The 14,576-nt window shown below is 56.6% G+C and overlaps 1 pseudogene; it reads right to left on the bottom strand.

The window, feature by feature from the left end:
- The window catches only part of LOC126443279 (dentin matrix acidic phosphoprotein 1-like), a 297,120-nt pseudogene that overhangs the window by 99,480 nt on the left and 183,064 nt on the right, over nt 1–14,576 (bottom strand).

The following is a 14,576-nucleotide window of genomic DNA, read 5'->3' as shown; positions in this document are numbered from 1 at the left end:
CTGTTCTGTCCTCGCAAGCTGTGCTGTCCTCGCAAGCTGTGCGGTCCTCGCAAGCCGTGCTGTCCTCGCAAGTCGTGCTGTCCTTGCAAGCCGTGCTGTCCTCGCAAGCCGTGCTAGCCTCGCAAGCCTTGCTGTCCTCGCAAGCTGTGCTGTCCTCGCAACCCGTGCTGTCCTCGCAACCTGTGCTGTCCTCGCAAGCCATGCTGTCCTCGCACCGGTGCTGTCCTCGCAAGGCGTGCTGTCCTCGCAAGCCTGCTGTCCTGGCAAGCCGTGCTGTCCTCGCAAGCCGTGCTGTCCTCGCAGCTGTGCTGTTCTTGCAAGCCGTGCTGTCCTCGCAAGCCGTGCTGTCCTCGCAATTTTAGCGGCCCTCGCAAGCTGTGCTGTCCTCCCAAGCTGTGCTGTCCTCGAAAGTTGTGCTGTCGTCTCAAGTTGAGCTGTCCTCTCAAGTTGAGCTGTCTTCTTAAGTTGAGCTGTCCTCTCAAGTTGAGCTGTCCTCTCTAGTTGATATGTCCTCTCTAGTTGAACTGTCCTCTTTAGTTGAGCTGTCCTCTCTAGTTGAGCTGTCCTCTCTAGTTGAGCTGTCCTCTCTAGTTGAGCTGTCCTCTCAAGTTGAGCTGTCCTCTCAAATTGAGCTCTCCTCTCAAGTTGAGCTCTCCTCTCAAGTTGAGCTCTCCTCTCAAGGTGAGCGGTCATCTCAAGGTGAGCTGTCCTCTCAAGTTGAGCCGTCCTCGCAAGCTGTGCTGTCCTCGCAAGCTGTGCTGTCCTCGCAAGCTGTGCTGTCCTCGCAAGCTGTGCTGTCCTCGCAAGCTGAGGTGTCCTCGCTAGCTGTGCTGTCCTCGCAAGCTTTGCTGTCCTCCCAAGCTGTGCTGTCGTCCCAAGCTGTGCTGTCCCCACAAGCTGTGCTGTCTCCACAAACTGTGCTGTCCTTGCAAGCTTTGCTGTCCTCGCAAGCTGTGCTGTCCCTGCAGGCCGTGCTGTCCTCGCAGGCCATGTTGTCCTCGCAAGCCTTGCTGTCCTCGCAAGCTGAGCTGTCCTCGCTAGCTGTGCTGTCCTCGCAAGCTGTGCTGTCCTCGCAAGCTGTGCTGTCCTCGCAAGCTGTGCTGTCCTCGCAAGCTGTGCTGTCCTCGCAAGCTGTGCTGTCCTCGCAAGCTGTGCTGTCCTCGCAAGCTTTGTTGTCCTCGCAAGCTGTGCAGTCCTCGCAAGCTGTGCTGTCTTCGCTAGCTGTGCTGTCCTCGCAAGCTGTGCTGTCCTCGCAAGCTGAGCTGTCCTCGGAAGCTGTGTTGTCCTTGGAAGCTGTGCTGTCCTCGGAAGCTGTCCTGTCCGCGGATGCTGTGCTGTCTTAGCAACCCGTGCTGTCCTCGCAACCTGTGCTGTCCTCGCAAGCCATGCTGTCCTCGCACACGTGCTGTCCTCGCAAGCCTGCTGTCCTGGCAAGCCGTGCTGTCCTCGCAAACCGTGCTGTCCTCGCAAGCCGTGCTGTCCTCGCAAGCTGTGCTGTTCTTGCAAGCCGTGCTGTCCTCGCAAGCCGTGCTGTCCTCGCAATTTTAGCGGTCCTCGCAAGCTGTGCTGTCCTCCTAAGCTGTGCTGTCCTCGAAAGTTGTGCTGTCGTCTCAAGTTGAGATGTCCTCTCAAGTTGAGCTGTCCTCTTAAGTTGAGCTGTCCTCTCAAGTTGAGCTGTCCTCTCTAGTTGATCTGTCCTCTCTAGTTGAACTGTCCTCTTTAGTTGAGCTGTCCTCTCAAGTTGAGCTCTCCTCTCAAGTTGAGCGGTCATCTCAAGGTGAGCTGTCCTCTCAAGTTGAGCCGTCCTCGCAAGCTGTGCTGTCCTCGCAAGCTGTGCTGTCCCCACAAGCTGTGCTGTCTCCACAAACTGTGCTGTCCCCGCAAGCTGTGCTGTCCTCGCAAGCTTTGCTGTCCTCGCAAGGTGTGCTCTCCACGCAAGCTGTGTTGTCCTTGCAAGGTGTGCTGTCCTCGCAAGCTGTGTTGTCCTTGCAAATTGTGCCGTCCTCGCAAGCTGTGCTGTCCTCGCAAGCTGTGCTGTCCTCGCTAGCTGTGCTGTCCTCGCAAGCTGTGCTGTCCTCGCAAGCTGTCCTGTCCTCGCAAGCTGTGCTGTCCTCGCAAGCGGTTCTGACCTCGCAACCCATGCTGTCCTCGCAAGCTGTGCTGTCCTCGCAAGCTGTGCTGTCCTCGCAAGCTGTGCTGTCCTCGCAAGCTGTGCTGTCCTCGCAAGCTGTGCTGTCCTCGCAAGCTGTGCTGTCCTCGCAAGCTGTGCTGTCCTCGCAAGCTGTGCTGTCCTCGCAAGCTGTGCTGTCCTCGCAAGCTGTGCTATCCTAGCAAGCTGTGCTGTCCTCGCAAGCCGTGCTGTCCTCGCAAGCTGTGCTGTCCTCGGAAGCTGTGCTGTCCTCGCAACCTGTGCTGTCCTCGCCAGCCATGCTGTCCTCGTAAGCCGTGCTGTCCTCGCAAGCCGTGCTGTCCTCGCAAGCCGTGCTGTCCTCGCAAGCTTATTTGTCCACTCAAATTGAGCTGTCCTCTCAAGTTGAGCTGTCCTCTCAAGTTGAGCTGTCCACTCAAGTAGAGCTGTCCTCTCAAGTTGCGCTGTCCTCTCTAGCTGAGCTGTCCTCTCAAGTTGAGCTGTTCTCTCAAGTTGAACTGTCCTCTCAAGTTGAGCTGTCCTCTCAAGTTGAGCTGTCCTTTCAAATTGAGCTGTCCTCTCAAGTAGAGCTGTCCTCTCAAGTTGCGCTGTCCTCTCTAGCTGAGCTGTCCTCTCAAGGTGAGGTGTCCTCTCAAGTTGAGCTGTCCTCGCAAGCTGTGCTGTCCTCGCAAACTTGGCTGTCCTCGCAAGCTGTGCTGTCCTCGCAAGCTGTGCTGTCCTCGAAAGCTGTGCGGTCCTCGCAAGCTGTGCTCTCCTCGCAAGCTGTGCTGTCCTCGCAAGCTGTCCTGTCCTCGGAAGCTGTGCTGTCCTCGCAACCCGTGCTGTCCTCGCAACCTGTGCTGTCCTCGCAAGCCGTGCTGTCCTCGCAAGCCGTGTTGTCCTCGCAAGCTGTGCTGTCCTCGCAAGCTGTGCTGTCCTCGCAAGCCGTGCTGTCCCCGCAGGCTGTGCTGTCCCCGCAAGCCGTGCTGTCCTCGCAAGCCGTTCTGTCCTTGCAAGCCGTGCTGTCCTCGCAAGCTTTGCTGTCCTCGCAAGCTGTGCTGTCCACCCAAGTTGTGCTGTCATCTCAAGTTGTGCTGTCATCTCGATTTGTGCTGTCCTCTAAAGTTGAGCTGTCCTCTCAAGTTGAACTGTCCTCTCAAGTTGAGCTGTCCTCTCAAGTTGAGCTGTTCTGTCAAGTTGAGCTGTCCTCTCAAGTTGAGCTGTCCTCTCAAGTTGAGCTGTCCTCTCAAGTTGAGCTGTCCTCTCAAGTTGAAATCTCCTCTCATGTTGAGCTCTCCTCTCAATTTGAGCTCTCCTCTCAAGTTGAGGTGTACTCTCAAGTTGAGCTGTCCTCTCAAGTTGAGCTGTCCTCTCAAGTTGAGCTGTCCTCGCAAGCTGTGCTGTCCTCGCAAGCTGTGCTGTCCTCGCAAGCTGTGCTGTCCTCGCAAGCTGTGCTGTCCTCGCAAGCTGTGCTGTCCTTGCAAGCCGTGCTGTCCTCGCAGGCCGTGCTGTCCTCGAAAGACTTGCTGTCCTCGCAAGCTGTGCTCTCCTCGCTAGCTGTGCTGTCCTCGCAAGTTGTGGTGTCCTCGCAAGCTGTGCTGTCCTCGCAAGTTGTGCTGTCCTCGCAAGCTGTGCTGTCCTGGCAAGCTGTGCTGTCCTCGCAAGCTGTGCTGTCCTCGCAAGCTGTGCTGTTTATGCAAGCCATGCTGTCCTCGCAGGCCATGTTGTCCTCGCAAGCCTTGCTGCCCTCGCAAGCCTTGCTGCCCTCGCAAGCTGTGCTGTCCTCGCAAGCTGTGCTGTCCTCGCAAGCTGTTCTGTCCTCGCAAGCTGTGCTGTCCTCGCAAGCTGTGCTGTCCTCGCAAGCTGTGCTGTCCTCGCAAGCCGTGCTGTCCTCGCATGCTGTGCTGTCCTCGGAAGCTGTGCTGTCCTCGCAACCTGTGCTGTCCTCGCCAGCCGTGCTGTCCTCGCAAGCCTTGCTGTCCTCGCAAGCCGTGCTGTCCTCGCAAGCCGTGCTGTCATAGCAAACTTTGCTGTCTACTCAAGTTGAACTGTCCTCTCAAGTTGAGCTGTCCTGTCAAGTTGAGCTGTCCTCTCAAGTAGAGCTGTCCTATCAAGTTGCGCTGTCCTCTCTAGCTGAGCTGTCCTCTCAACTTCAGCTGTTCTCTCAAGTTGAACTGTCCTCTCAAGTTGAGCTGTCCTCTCAAGTTGAGCTGTCCTCGCAAGCTGTTCTGTCCTCGCAAGCTGTGCTGTCCTCGCAAGCTGTGCGGTCCTCGCAAGCCGTGCTGTCCTCGCAAGCCGTGCTGTCCTTGCAAGCCGTGCTGTCCTCGCAAGCCGTGCTAGCCTCGTAGGCTTTGCTGTCCTCGAAAGTTGAGCACTCCTCTCATGTTGGGCTCTCCTCTCAAGTTGAACTGTCCTCGCAACTTGAGCTGTCCTCTCAAGTTGAGCTGTCCTCGCAAGCTGTGCTGTCCTCGCAAGCCGTGCTGTCCTCGCAAAACGTGCTGTCCTCGCAAGCCTTGCTGTCCTCGCTAGCTGTGCTGTCCTCGCAAGCTGTGCTGTCCTCGCAAGCTGTGCTGTCCACGCAAGCTGTGCTGTCCTCGCAAGCTCTGCTGTCCTCGCAAGCTGTGCTGTCCTCGCAAGCTGTGCTGTCCTCGCAAGCTGTGCTGTCCTCGCAAGCTGTGCGGTCCTCGCAAGCTGTGCAGTCTTCGCTAGCTGTGCTGTCCTTGCAAGCTGTGCTGTCCTCGCAAGCTGTGCCGTCCTCGGAAGCTGTGTTGTCCTCAGAAGCTGTGCTGTCCTCAGAAGCTGTCCTTTCCTCGGAAGCTGTGCTGTCCTCGCACCCGTGCTGTCTTCGAAACCTGTGCTGTCTTCGCAAGCCGTGCTGTCCTCGCAAGCCGTGTTGTCCTCGCAAGCTGTGCTGTCCTCGCAAGCTGTGCTGTCCTCGGAAGCTGTGCTGTCCTCGCAAGCCATGCTGTCCCCGCAAGCCGTGATGTCCTCGCAAGCCGTGCTGTCCTTGCAAGCCGTTCTGTCCTTGCAAGACATGCTGTCCTCGCAAGCTTTGCTGTCCTCACAAGCTGTGCTGTCCACCCAAGTTGTGCTGTCATCTCAAGTTGTGCTGTCATCTCGAGTTGTGATGTCCTCTAAAGTTGAGCTGTCCTCTCAAGTTGAACTGTCCTCTCAAGTTGAGCTGTCCTCTCAAGTTGAGCTGTTCTGTCAAGTTGAGCTGTCCTCTCAAGTTGAGCTCTCCTCTCAAGTTGAGCTGTCCTCTCAAGTTGAGCTGTCCTCTCAAGTTGAGCTCTCCTCTCATGTTGAGCTCTCCTCTCAAGTTGAGCTCTCCTCTCAATTTGAGATGTACTCTCAAGTTGATCTGTCCTCTCAAGTTGAGCTGTCCTCTCAAGTTGAGATGTCCTCGCAAGCTGTGCTGTCCTTGCAAGCCGTGCTGCCCTCGCAGGCCGTGCTGTCCTCGCAAGCCTTGCTGTCCTCGCAAGCTGTGCTGTCCTCGCTAGCTGTGCTGTCCTCGCAAGCTGTGCTGTCCTCGCAAGCTGTGCTGTCCTCGCAAGTTGTGCTGTCCTCGCAAGCTGTGCTGTCCTCGCAAGCTGTGCTGTCTCACAAGCTGTGCTGTGCTCGCAAGCTGTGCTGTCCCTGCAAGCCGTGCTGTCCTCGCAGGCCATGCTGTCCTCGCAGGCCGTGCTGTCCTCGCAAGCCTTGCTGTCCTCGCAAGCTGTGCTGTCCTCGCTAGCTGTGCTGTCCTCGCAAGCTGTGCTATCCTCGCAAGCTGTGCTGTCCTCGCAAGCTGTGCTGTCCTCGCAAGCTGTGCTGTCCTCGCAAGCTGTGCTGTCCTCACAGGCTGTGCTGTCCTCGCAAGCTGTGCTGTCCTCGCAAGCTGTGCTGTCCTCGCAAGCTGTGCAGTCCTCGCAAGCTGTGCTGTCTTCGCTAGCTGTGCTGTCCTCGCAAGCTGTTCTGTCCTCGCAAGCTGTGCTGTCCTCGGAAGCTGTGTTGTCCTCAGAAGCTGTGCTGTCCTCGGAAGCTGTCCTGTCCTCGGAAGCTGTGCTGTCCTCGCAACCCGTGGTGTCCTCGCAACCGTTGCTGTCTTTGCAAGCCATGCTGTCCTCGCAACCCGTGCTGTCCTCGCAAGGCGTGCTGTCCTCGCAAGCCGTGCTGTCCTGGCAAGCCGTGCTGTCCTCGCAAGCCATGCTGTCTTTGCAAGCCGTGCTGTCCTCGCAAGCTGTGCTGTTCTTGCAAGCCGTGCTGTCCTCGCAAGCCATGCTGTCCTCGCAATTTTAAGGGGTCCTCGCAAGCTGTGCTGTCCTCCCAAGCTGTGCTGTCCTCAAAAGTTGTGCTGTCGTCTCAAGTTGAGCTGTCCTCTCAAGTTTAGCTGTCCTCTTAAGTTGAGCTGTCCTCTCAAGTTGAGCTGTCCTCTCTAGTTGATCTGTCCTCTCTAGTTCAACTGTCTTCTTTAGTTGAGCTGTCCTCTCTAGTTGAGCTGTCCTCTGTAGTTGAGCTGTCCTCTCTAGTTGAGCTGACCTCTCAAGTTGAGCTTTCCTCTCAAATTGAGGTCTCCTTTCAAGTTGAGCTCTCCTCTCAAGTTGAGCTCTCCTCTCAAGTTGAGCGGTCATCTCAAAGTGAGCTGTCCTCTCAAGTTGAGCCGTCCTCGCAAGCTGTGCTGTCCTCGCAAGCTGTGCTGTCCTCGCAAGCTGTGCTGTCCTCGCAAGCTGTGCTGTCCTCGCAAGCTGTGCTGTCCTCGCAAGCTGTGCTGTCCTCGCAAGCTGTGCTGTCCTCACATGCTGTGCTGTCCTCACAAGCTGTATCTCCTTGCAAGCTGTGCTGTCCTCGCAAGCCGTGCTGTCCTCGCAAGCTGAGCTGTCCTTTGAAACTGTGCTGTCTTCGCAACCTGTGCTGTCCTCGCCAGCCGTGCTGTCCTCGCAAGCCGTGCTGTCCTCGCAAGCCGTGCTGTCCTCGCAAGCCATGCTGTCCTCGCAAGCTTTGCTGTCCACTCGAGTTGAGCTGTCCTCTCGAGTTGAGCTGTCCTCTCAAGTTGAGCTGTCCTCTCAAGTAGAGCTGTCCTCTCAAGTTGCGCTGTCCTCTCTAGCTAAGCTGTCCTCTCAAGTTGAGCTGTTCTCTCAAGTTGAACTGTCCTCTCAAGTTGAGCTGTCCTCTCAAGTTGAGCTGTCCTCGCAAGCTGTTCTGTCCTCCCAAGCTGTGCTGTCCTCGCAAGCTGTGCGGTCCTCGCAAGCTGTGCTGTCCTCGCAAGCCGTGCTGTCCTTGCAAGCCGTGCTGTCCTCGCAAGCCGTGCATGCCTCGTAGGCATTGCTGTCCCCGAAAGTTGAGCAGTCCTCTCAAGTTGTGTTCTCCTCTCAAGTTGAACTGTCCTCGCAACTTGAGCTGTCCTCTCAAGTTGAGATGTCCTCTCTAGTAGATCTGTCCTCTCTAGTTGAGCTGTCCTCTCTAGTAGATCTGACCTCTCTAGTTGAACTGTCCTCTTTAGTTGAGCTGTCCTCTCTAGTTGAGCTGTCCTCTCTAGTTGAGCTGTCCTCTCTAGTTGAGCTGTCCTCTCAAGTTGAGCTGTCCTCTCAAGTTGAGCTCTCCTCTCAGGTTGAGCTCTCCTCTAAATTTGAGCTGTCATATCAAGGTGAGCTGTCCTCTCAAGTTGAGCTGTCCTCTCAAGTTGAGCTGTCCTCGCAAGCTGTGCTGTCTTCGCAAGCCGTGCTGTCCACACAAACCGTGCTGTCCTCGCAAGCCATGCTGTCCTCGCAAGCCATGCTGTCATCGCAAGCCGTGCTGTCCTTGCAAGCCGTGCTGTCCTCAAAGCTGTGCTACCCTCGCAAGCCGTGCTGTCCTCACAAGCCATGCTGTCCTCGCAAGCCTTGCTGTCCTCGTCAGCCGTGCTGGCTTCGCAAACCGTGCTGTCCTCGCAAGCCATGCTGTCCTCGCAAGCCGTGCTGTCCTCGCAAGCTTTGCTGTCCTCGCAAGCCGTGCTGTCATTCCAAGCGGTGCTGTCCTCGCAAGTTGTACTGTCGTCTCAAGTTGAGCTGTCGCCTCAAGGCCAGCCGCGGTGGTCTAGCGTTTCAGGCGCTCAGTCCGGAACCGCGCGACTGCAACGGTCGCAGGTTCGAATCCTGCCTCGGGCATGGATGTGTGTGATGTCCTTAGGTTAGTTAGGTTTAAGTAGTTCTAAGTTCTAGGGGACTGATGACCACAGATGTTAAGTCCCATAGTGCTCAGAGCCATTTGAACCATTTTTTTTGTCGCCTCAAGTTGGGTTGTCCTCTCAAGTTGAGCTGTCCTCTCAAGTTGATCTCTCCTCTCTAGTTGATCTGTCCTCTATAGTTGATATGTCCACTCTAGTTGAGATGTCCTCTCTAGTTGAGCTGTCCTCTCAGGTTGGGCTGTCCCCGCAAGCTGTGCTGTCCCCGCAAGGTGTGCTGTACTCGCAAGCTGTGCTGTCCGTGCAAGCTGTGCTGTCTTCGCAAGCTGTGTTGTCCTCACAAGCTGTGCTGACCACGCAAGCTGTGCTGTCCTCGCAAGCCGTGCTGTCCTCGCAAGCCGTGCTGTCCTCGCAAGCCGTGCTGTCCTCGCAAGCAGTGCTGTCCTCGCAAGCCGTGCTGTCCTCACAAGCCTTGCTGTCCTCGCAAGCCGTGCTGTCCTCGCAAGCCATGTTGTCCTCGCAAGCTGTGCTGTCCTCGCAAGCTGTGCTGTCCTCGGAAGCTGTGCTGTCCTCGCAAGCCGTGCTGTCCCAGCAAGCCGTGCTGTCCCCGCAAGCCGTGCTGTCCCCGCAAGCCGTGCTGTCCTCGCAAGCCATGCTGTTCTTGCAAGCCGTGCTGTCCTCGCAAGCTTTGCTGTCCTCTCAAGTAGTGCTGTCCACCCAAGTTGTGCTGTCCTCTCAAGGTGAACTGTCCTCTCAAGTTGAGCTGTCCTCTCAAGTTGAGCTGTTCTGTTAAGTTGAGCTGTCATCTCAAGTTGAGCTGTCCTCTCAAGTTGAGCTGTCCTCTCAAGTTGAGCTGTCCTCTCAAGTTGAGCTGTCCTCTCAAGTTGAGCTCTCCTCTCATGTTGAGCTCTCCTCTCAAGTTGAGCTCTACTCTCAAGTTGCGGTGTACTCTCAAGTTGAGCTGTCCTCTCAAGTTGAGCTGTCCTCTCAAGTTGAGCTGTCCTCGCAAGCTGTGCTGTCCTCGCAAGCTGTGCTGTCCTCGCAAGTTGTGCTGTCCTCGCAAGCTGTGCTGTCCTCGCAAGCTGTGCTGTCCTTGCAAGCTTTGCTGTCCTCCCAAGCTGTGCTGTCGTCCCAAGCTGTGCTGTCCCCACAAGCTGTGCTGTCTCCACAAACTGTGCTGTCCCCGCAAGCTGTGCTGTCCTCGAAAGCTTTGCTGTCCTCGCAAGGTGTGCTCTCCTTGCAAGCTGTGTTGTCCTTGCAAGCTGTGCTGTCCTCGAAAGCTGTGTTGTCCTTGCAAATTGCGCCGTCCTCGCAAGCTGTGCTGTCCTCGCAAGCTGTGCTGTCCTCGCAAGCTGTGCTGTCCTCGCAAGCTGTGCTGTCCTCGCAGGCTGTGCTGTCCTCGCAAGCTGTGCTGTCCTCGCAAGCGGTTCTGTCGTCGCAAGCCGTGCTGTCCTCGCAAGCTGTGCTGTCCTTGCAAGCTGTGCTGTCCTCGCAAGCTGTGCTGTCCTTGCAAGCTGTGCTGTACTCGCAAGCTGTGCTGTCCTTGCAAGCCATGCTGTCCTCGCAAGCTTTGCTGTCCTCTCAAGTTGTGCTGTCCACCCAAGTTGTGCTGTCCTCTCAAGTTGAACTGTCCTCTCAAGTTGAGCTGTCCTCTCAAGTTGAGCTGTTCTGTCAAGTTGAGCTGTCCTCTCAAGTTGAGCTGTCTTCTCAAGTTGAGCTGTCCTCTCAAGTTGAGCTGTCCTCTCAAGTTGAGCTGTCCACTCAAGTTGAGCTGTCCTCTCAAGTAGAGCTGTCCTCTCAAGTTGCGCTGACCTCTCTAGCTGAGCTGTCCTCTCAAGTTGAGCTGTTCTCTCAAGTTGAACTGTCCTCTCAAGTTGAGCAGTCCTCTCAAGTTGAGCTGTCCTCGCAAGCTGTGCTGTCCTCGCTAGCTGTGCTGTCCTCGCAAGCTGTGCTGTCCTCGCAAGCTGTGCTGTCCACGCAAGCTGTGCTGTCCTCGCAAGCTGTGCTGTCCTCGCAAGCTGTGCTGTCCTCGCAAGCTGTGCTGTCCTCGCAAGCTGTGCGGTCCTCGCAAGCTGTGCTGTCTTCGCTAGCTGTGCTGTCCTTGCAAGCTGTGTTGTCCTCGCAAGCTGTGCTGTCCTCGGAAGCTGTGTTGTCCTCAGAAGCTGTGCTGTCCTCAGAAGCTGTCCTTTCCTCGGAAGCTGTGCTGTCCTCGCAACCCGTGCTGTCCTCGAAACCTGTGCTGTCTTCGCAAGCCGTGCTGTCCTCGCAAGCCGTGTTGTCCTCGCAAGCTGTGCTGTTCTTGCAAGCCGTGCTGTCCTCGCAAGCCATGCTGTCCTCGCAAGCCGTGATGTCCCCGCAAGCCGTGCTGTCCTCGCAAGCCGTTCTGTCCTTGCAAGACATGCTGTCCTCGCAAGCTTTGCTGTCCTCGCAGGCTGTGCTGTCCACCCAAGTTGTGCTGTCATCTCAAGTTGAACTGTCCTCTCAAGTTGAGCTGTCCTCTCAAGTTGAGCTGTTCTGTCAAGTTGAGCTGTCCTCTCAAGTTGAGCTCTCCTCGCTAGTTGAGCTGTCCTCTCAAGTTGAGCTGTCCTCTCAAGTTGAGCTGTTCTGTCAAGTTGAGCTGTCCTCTCAAGTTGAGCTCTCCTCGCAAGCTGTACTGTACTCGCAAGCTGTGCTGTCCTCGCAAGCGGTTCTGTCGTCGCAAGCCGTGCTGTTCTTGCAAGCCGTGCTGTCCTCGCAAGCCATGCTGTCCTCGCAAGCCGTGATGTCCCCGCAAGCCGTGCTGTCCTCGCAAGCCGTTCTGTCCTTGCAAGACATGCTGTCCTCGCAAGCTTTGCTGTCCTCGCAGGCTGTGCTGTCCACCCAAGTTGTGCTGTCATCTCAAGTTGTGCTGTCATCTCGAGTTGTGCAGTCCTCTAAAGTTGAGCTGTCCTCTCAAGTTGAACTGTCCTCTCAAGTTGAGCTGTCCTCTCAAGTTGAGCTGTTCTGTCAAGTTGAGCTGTCCTCTCAAGTTGAGCTCTCCTCGCAAGTTGAGCTGTCCTCTCAAGTTGAGCTGTCCTCTCAAGTTGAGCTCTCCTCTCATGTTGAGCTCTCCTCTCAAGTTGAGCTCTCCTCTCAAGTTGAGATGTACTCTCAAGTTGATCTGTCCTCTCAAGTTGAGCTGTCCTCTCAAGTTGAGCTGTCCTCGCAAGCTGTACTGTACTCGCAAGCTGTGCTGTCCTCGCAAGTTGTGCTGTCCTCGCAAGCTGTACTGTCCTCGCAAGCTGTGCTGTCCCCGCAAGTTGTGATCTCCTCGCAAGCTGTGCTGTCCTTGCAAGCCGTGCTGTCCTCGCAGGCCGTGCTGTCCTCGCAAGCCTTGCTGTCCTCGCAAGCTGTGCTGTCCTCGCTAGCTGTGATGTCCTCGCAAGCTGTGCTGTCCTCGCAAGCCGTGCTGTCCTCGCAAGTTGTGCTGTCCTCGCAAGCTGTGCTGTCCTCGCAAGCTGTGCTGTCTCACAAGCTGTGCTGTCCTCGCAAGCTGTGCTGTCCCTGCAAGCCGTGCTGTCCTCGCAGGCCATGCTGTCCTCGCAGGCCGTGCTGTCCTCGCAAGCCTTGCTGTCCTCGCAAGCTGTGCTGTCCTCGCTAGCTGTGCTGTCCTCGCAAGCTGTGCTGTCCTCGCAAGCTGTGCTGTCCTCGCAAGCTGTGCTGTCCTCGCAAGCTGTGCTGTCCTCACAAGCTGTGCTGTCCTCGCAAGCTGTGCTGTCCTCGCAAGCTGTGCTGTCCTCGCAAGCTGTGCAGTCCTCGCAAGCTGTGCTGTCTTCGCTAGCTGTGCTGTCCTCGCAAGCTGTGCTGTCCTCGCAAGCTGTGCTGTCCTCGGAAGCTGTGTTGTCCTCAGAAGCTGTGCTGTCCTCGGAAGCTGTCCTGTCCTCGGAAGCTGTGCCGTCCTCGCAACCCATGGTGTCCTCGCAACCTGTGCTGTCTTCGCAAGCCATGCTGTCCTTGCAACCCGTGCTGTCGTCGCAAGGCGTGCTGTCCTCGCAAGCCGTGCTGTCCTGGCAAGCCGTGCTGTCCTCGCAAACCGTGCTGTCTTCGCAAGCCGTGCTGTCCTCGCAAGCTGTGCTGTTCTTGCAAGCCGTGCTGTCCTCGCAAGCCATGCTGTCCTCGCAATTTTAGCGGTCCTCGCAAGCTGTGCTCTCCTCCCAAGCTGTGCTGTCCTCAAAAGTTGTGCTGTCGTCTCAGGTTGAGCTGTCCTCTCGAGTTTAGCTGTCCTCTTAAGTTGAGCTGTCCTCTCAAGTTGAGCTGTCCTCTCTAGTTGATCTGTCCTCTCTAGTTGAACTGTCCTCTTTAGTTGAGCTGTCCTCTCTAGTTGAGCTGTCCTCTCTAGTTGAGCTGTCCTCTCTAGTTGAGCTGACCTCTCAAGTTGAGCTTACCTCTCAAATTGAGCTCTCCTCTCAAGTTGAGCTCTCCTCTCAAGTTGAGCTCTCCTCTCAAGTTGAGCGGTCATCTCAAGGTGAGCTGTCCTCTCAAGTTGAGCCGTCCTCGCAAGCTGTGCTGTCCTCACAAGCTGTGCTGTCCTCGCAAGCTGTGCTGTCCTCGCAAGCTGTGCTGTCCTCGCAAGCTGTGCTGTCCTCGCAAGCTGTGCTGTCCTCGCAAGCTGTGCTGTCCTCGCAAGCTGTGCTGTCCTCGCAAGCTGTGCTCTCCTCGCAAGCTGTGCTGTCCTCGCAAGCCGTGCTGTCCTCGCAAGCTGTGCTGTCCTCGGAAGCTGTGCTGTCTTCGCAACCTGTGCTATCCTCGCCAGCCGTGCTGTCCTCGCAAGCCGTGCTGTCCTCGCAAGCCGTGCTGTCCTCGCAAGCCGTGCTGTCCTCGCAAGCTTTGCTGTCCACTCAAGTTGAGCTGTCCTCTCGAGTTGAGCTGTCCTCTCAAGTTGAGCTGTCCTCTCAAGTAGAGCTGTCCTCTCAAGTTGTGCTGTCCTCTCTAGCTGAGCTGTCCTCTCAAGTTCAGCTGTTCTCTCAAGTTGAACTGTCCTCTCAAGTTGAGCTGTCCTCTCAAGTTGAGCTGTCCTCGCAAGCTGTTCTGTCCTCGCAAGCTGTGCTGTCCTCGCAAGCTGTGCGGTCCTCGCAAGCTATGCTGTCCTCGCAAGCCGTGCTGTCCTTGCAAGCCGTGCTGTCCTCGCAAGCCGTGCTAGCCTCGTAGGCATTGCTGTCCTCGCAAGTTGAGCAGTCCTCTCAAGTTGTGTTCTCCTCTCAAGTTAACTGTCCTCGCAACTTGAGCTGTCCTCTCAAGTTGAGCTGTCCTCGCAAGCTGTGCTGTGCTCGCAAGCCGTGCTGTCCTCGCAAGCCGTGCTGTCCTCGCAAGCCTTGCTGTCCTCGCAAGCTGTGCTGTCCTCGCTAGCTGTGCTGTCCTCGCAAGCTGTGCTGTCCTCGCAAGCTGTGCGTTCCTCACAAGCTGTGCTGTCCTCGCAAGCTGTGCTGTCCTCGCAAGCTGTGCTGTCCTCGCAAGCTGTGCTGTCCTCGCAAGCTGTGCTGTCCTCGCAAGCTGTGCTGTCCTCGCAAGCGGTGCTGTCCTCGCAAGCTGTGCAGTCCTCGCAAGCTGTGCTGTCTTCGCTAGCTGTGCTGTCCTTGCAAGCTGTGCTGTCCTCGCAAGCTGTGCTGTCCTCGGAAGCTGTGTTGTCCTCAGAAGCTGTGCTGTCCTCGGAAGCTGTCCTGTCCTCGGAAGCTGTCCTGTCCTCGGAAGCAGTGCTGTCCTCGCAACCCATGCTGTCCTCGAAACCTGTGCTGGCCTCGCAAGCCGTGCTGTCCTCACAAGCCGTGTTGTCCTCGCAAGCTGTGCTGTGCTCGCAAGCTGTGCTGTCCTCGGAAGCTGTGCTGTCCTCGCAAGCCGTGCTGTCCCCGCAACCCGTGCTGTCCCAACAATCCATGCTGTCCTCGCAAGCCGTTCTGTCCTTGCAAGCCGTGCTGTCCTCGCAAGCTTTGCTGTCCTCGCAAGCTGTGCTGTCCACCCAAGTTGTGCTGTCATCTCAAGTTGTGCTGTCATCTCGAGTTGTGCTGTCCTCTAAAGTTGAGCTGTCCTCTCAAGTTGAACTGTCCTCTCAAGTTGAGCTCTCCTCTCATGTTGAGCTCTCCTCTCAAGTTGAGCTCTCCTCTCAAGTTGAGGTGTACTCTCAAGTTCAGCTGTCCTCTCAAGTTGAGCTGTCCTCTCAAGTTGAGCTGTCCTCGCAAGGTGTGCTGTTCTCACAAGCTGTGCTATCCTCGCAAGTTGTGCTGTCCTCGCAAGCTGTGCTGTCCTCGCAAGCTGTGCTGTCCTCGCAAGCTGTGCTGTCCACGCAAGCTTTGCTCT

Source organism: Schistocerca serialis, unplaced genomic scaffold (genome assembly GCF_023864345.2).
Source record: "Schistocerca serialis cubense isolate TAMUIC-IGC-003099 unplaced genomic scaffold, iqSchSeri2.2 HiC_scaffold_1434, whole genome shotgun sequence".
In the NCBI taxonomy this organism is placed as follows: domain Eukaryota; kingdom Metazoa; phylum Arthropoda; class Insecta; order Orthoptera; family Acrididae; genus Schistocerca; species Schistocerca serialis.
The sequence above is the reverse complement of the archived record's forward strand: the minus strand, read 5'-3'. Positions and strand labels throughout refer to the sequence as shown.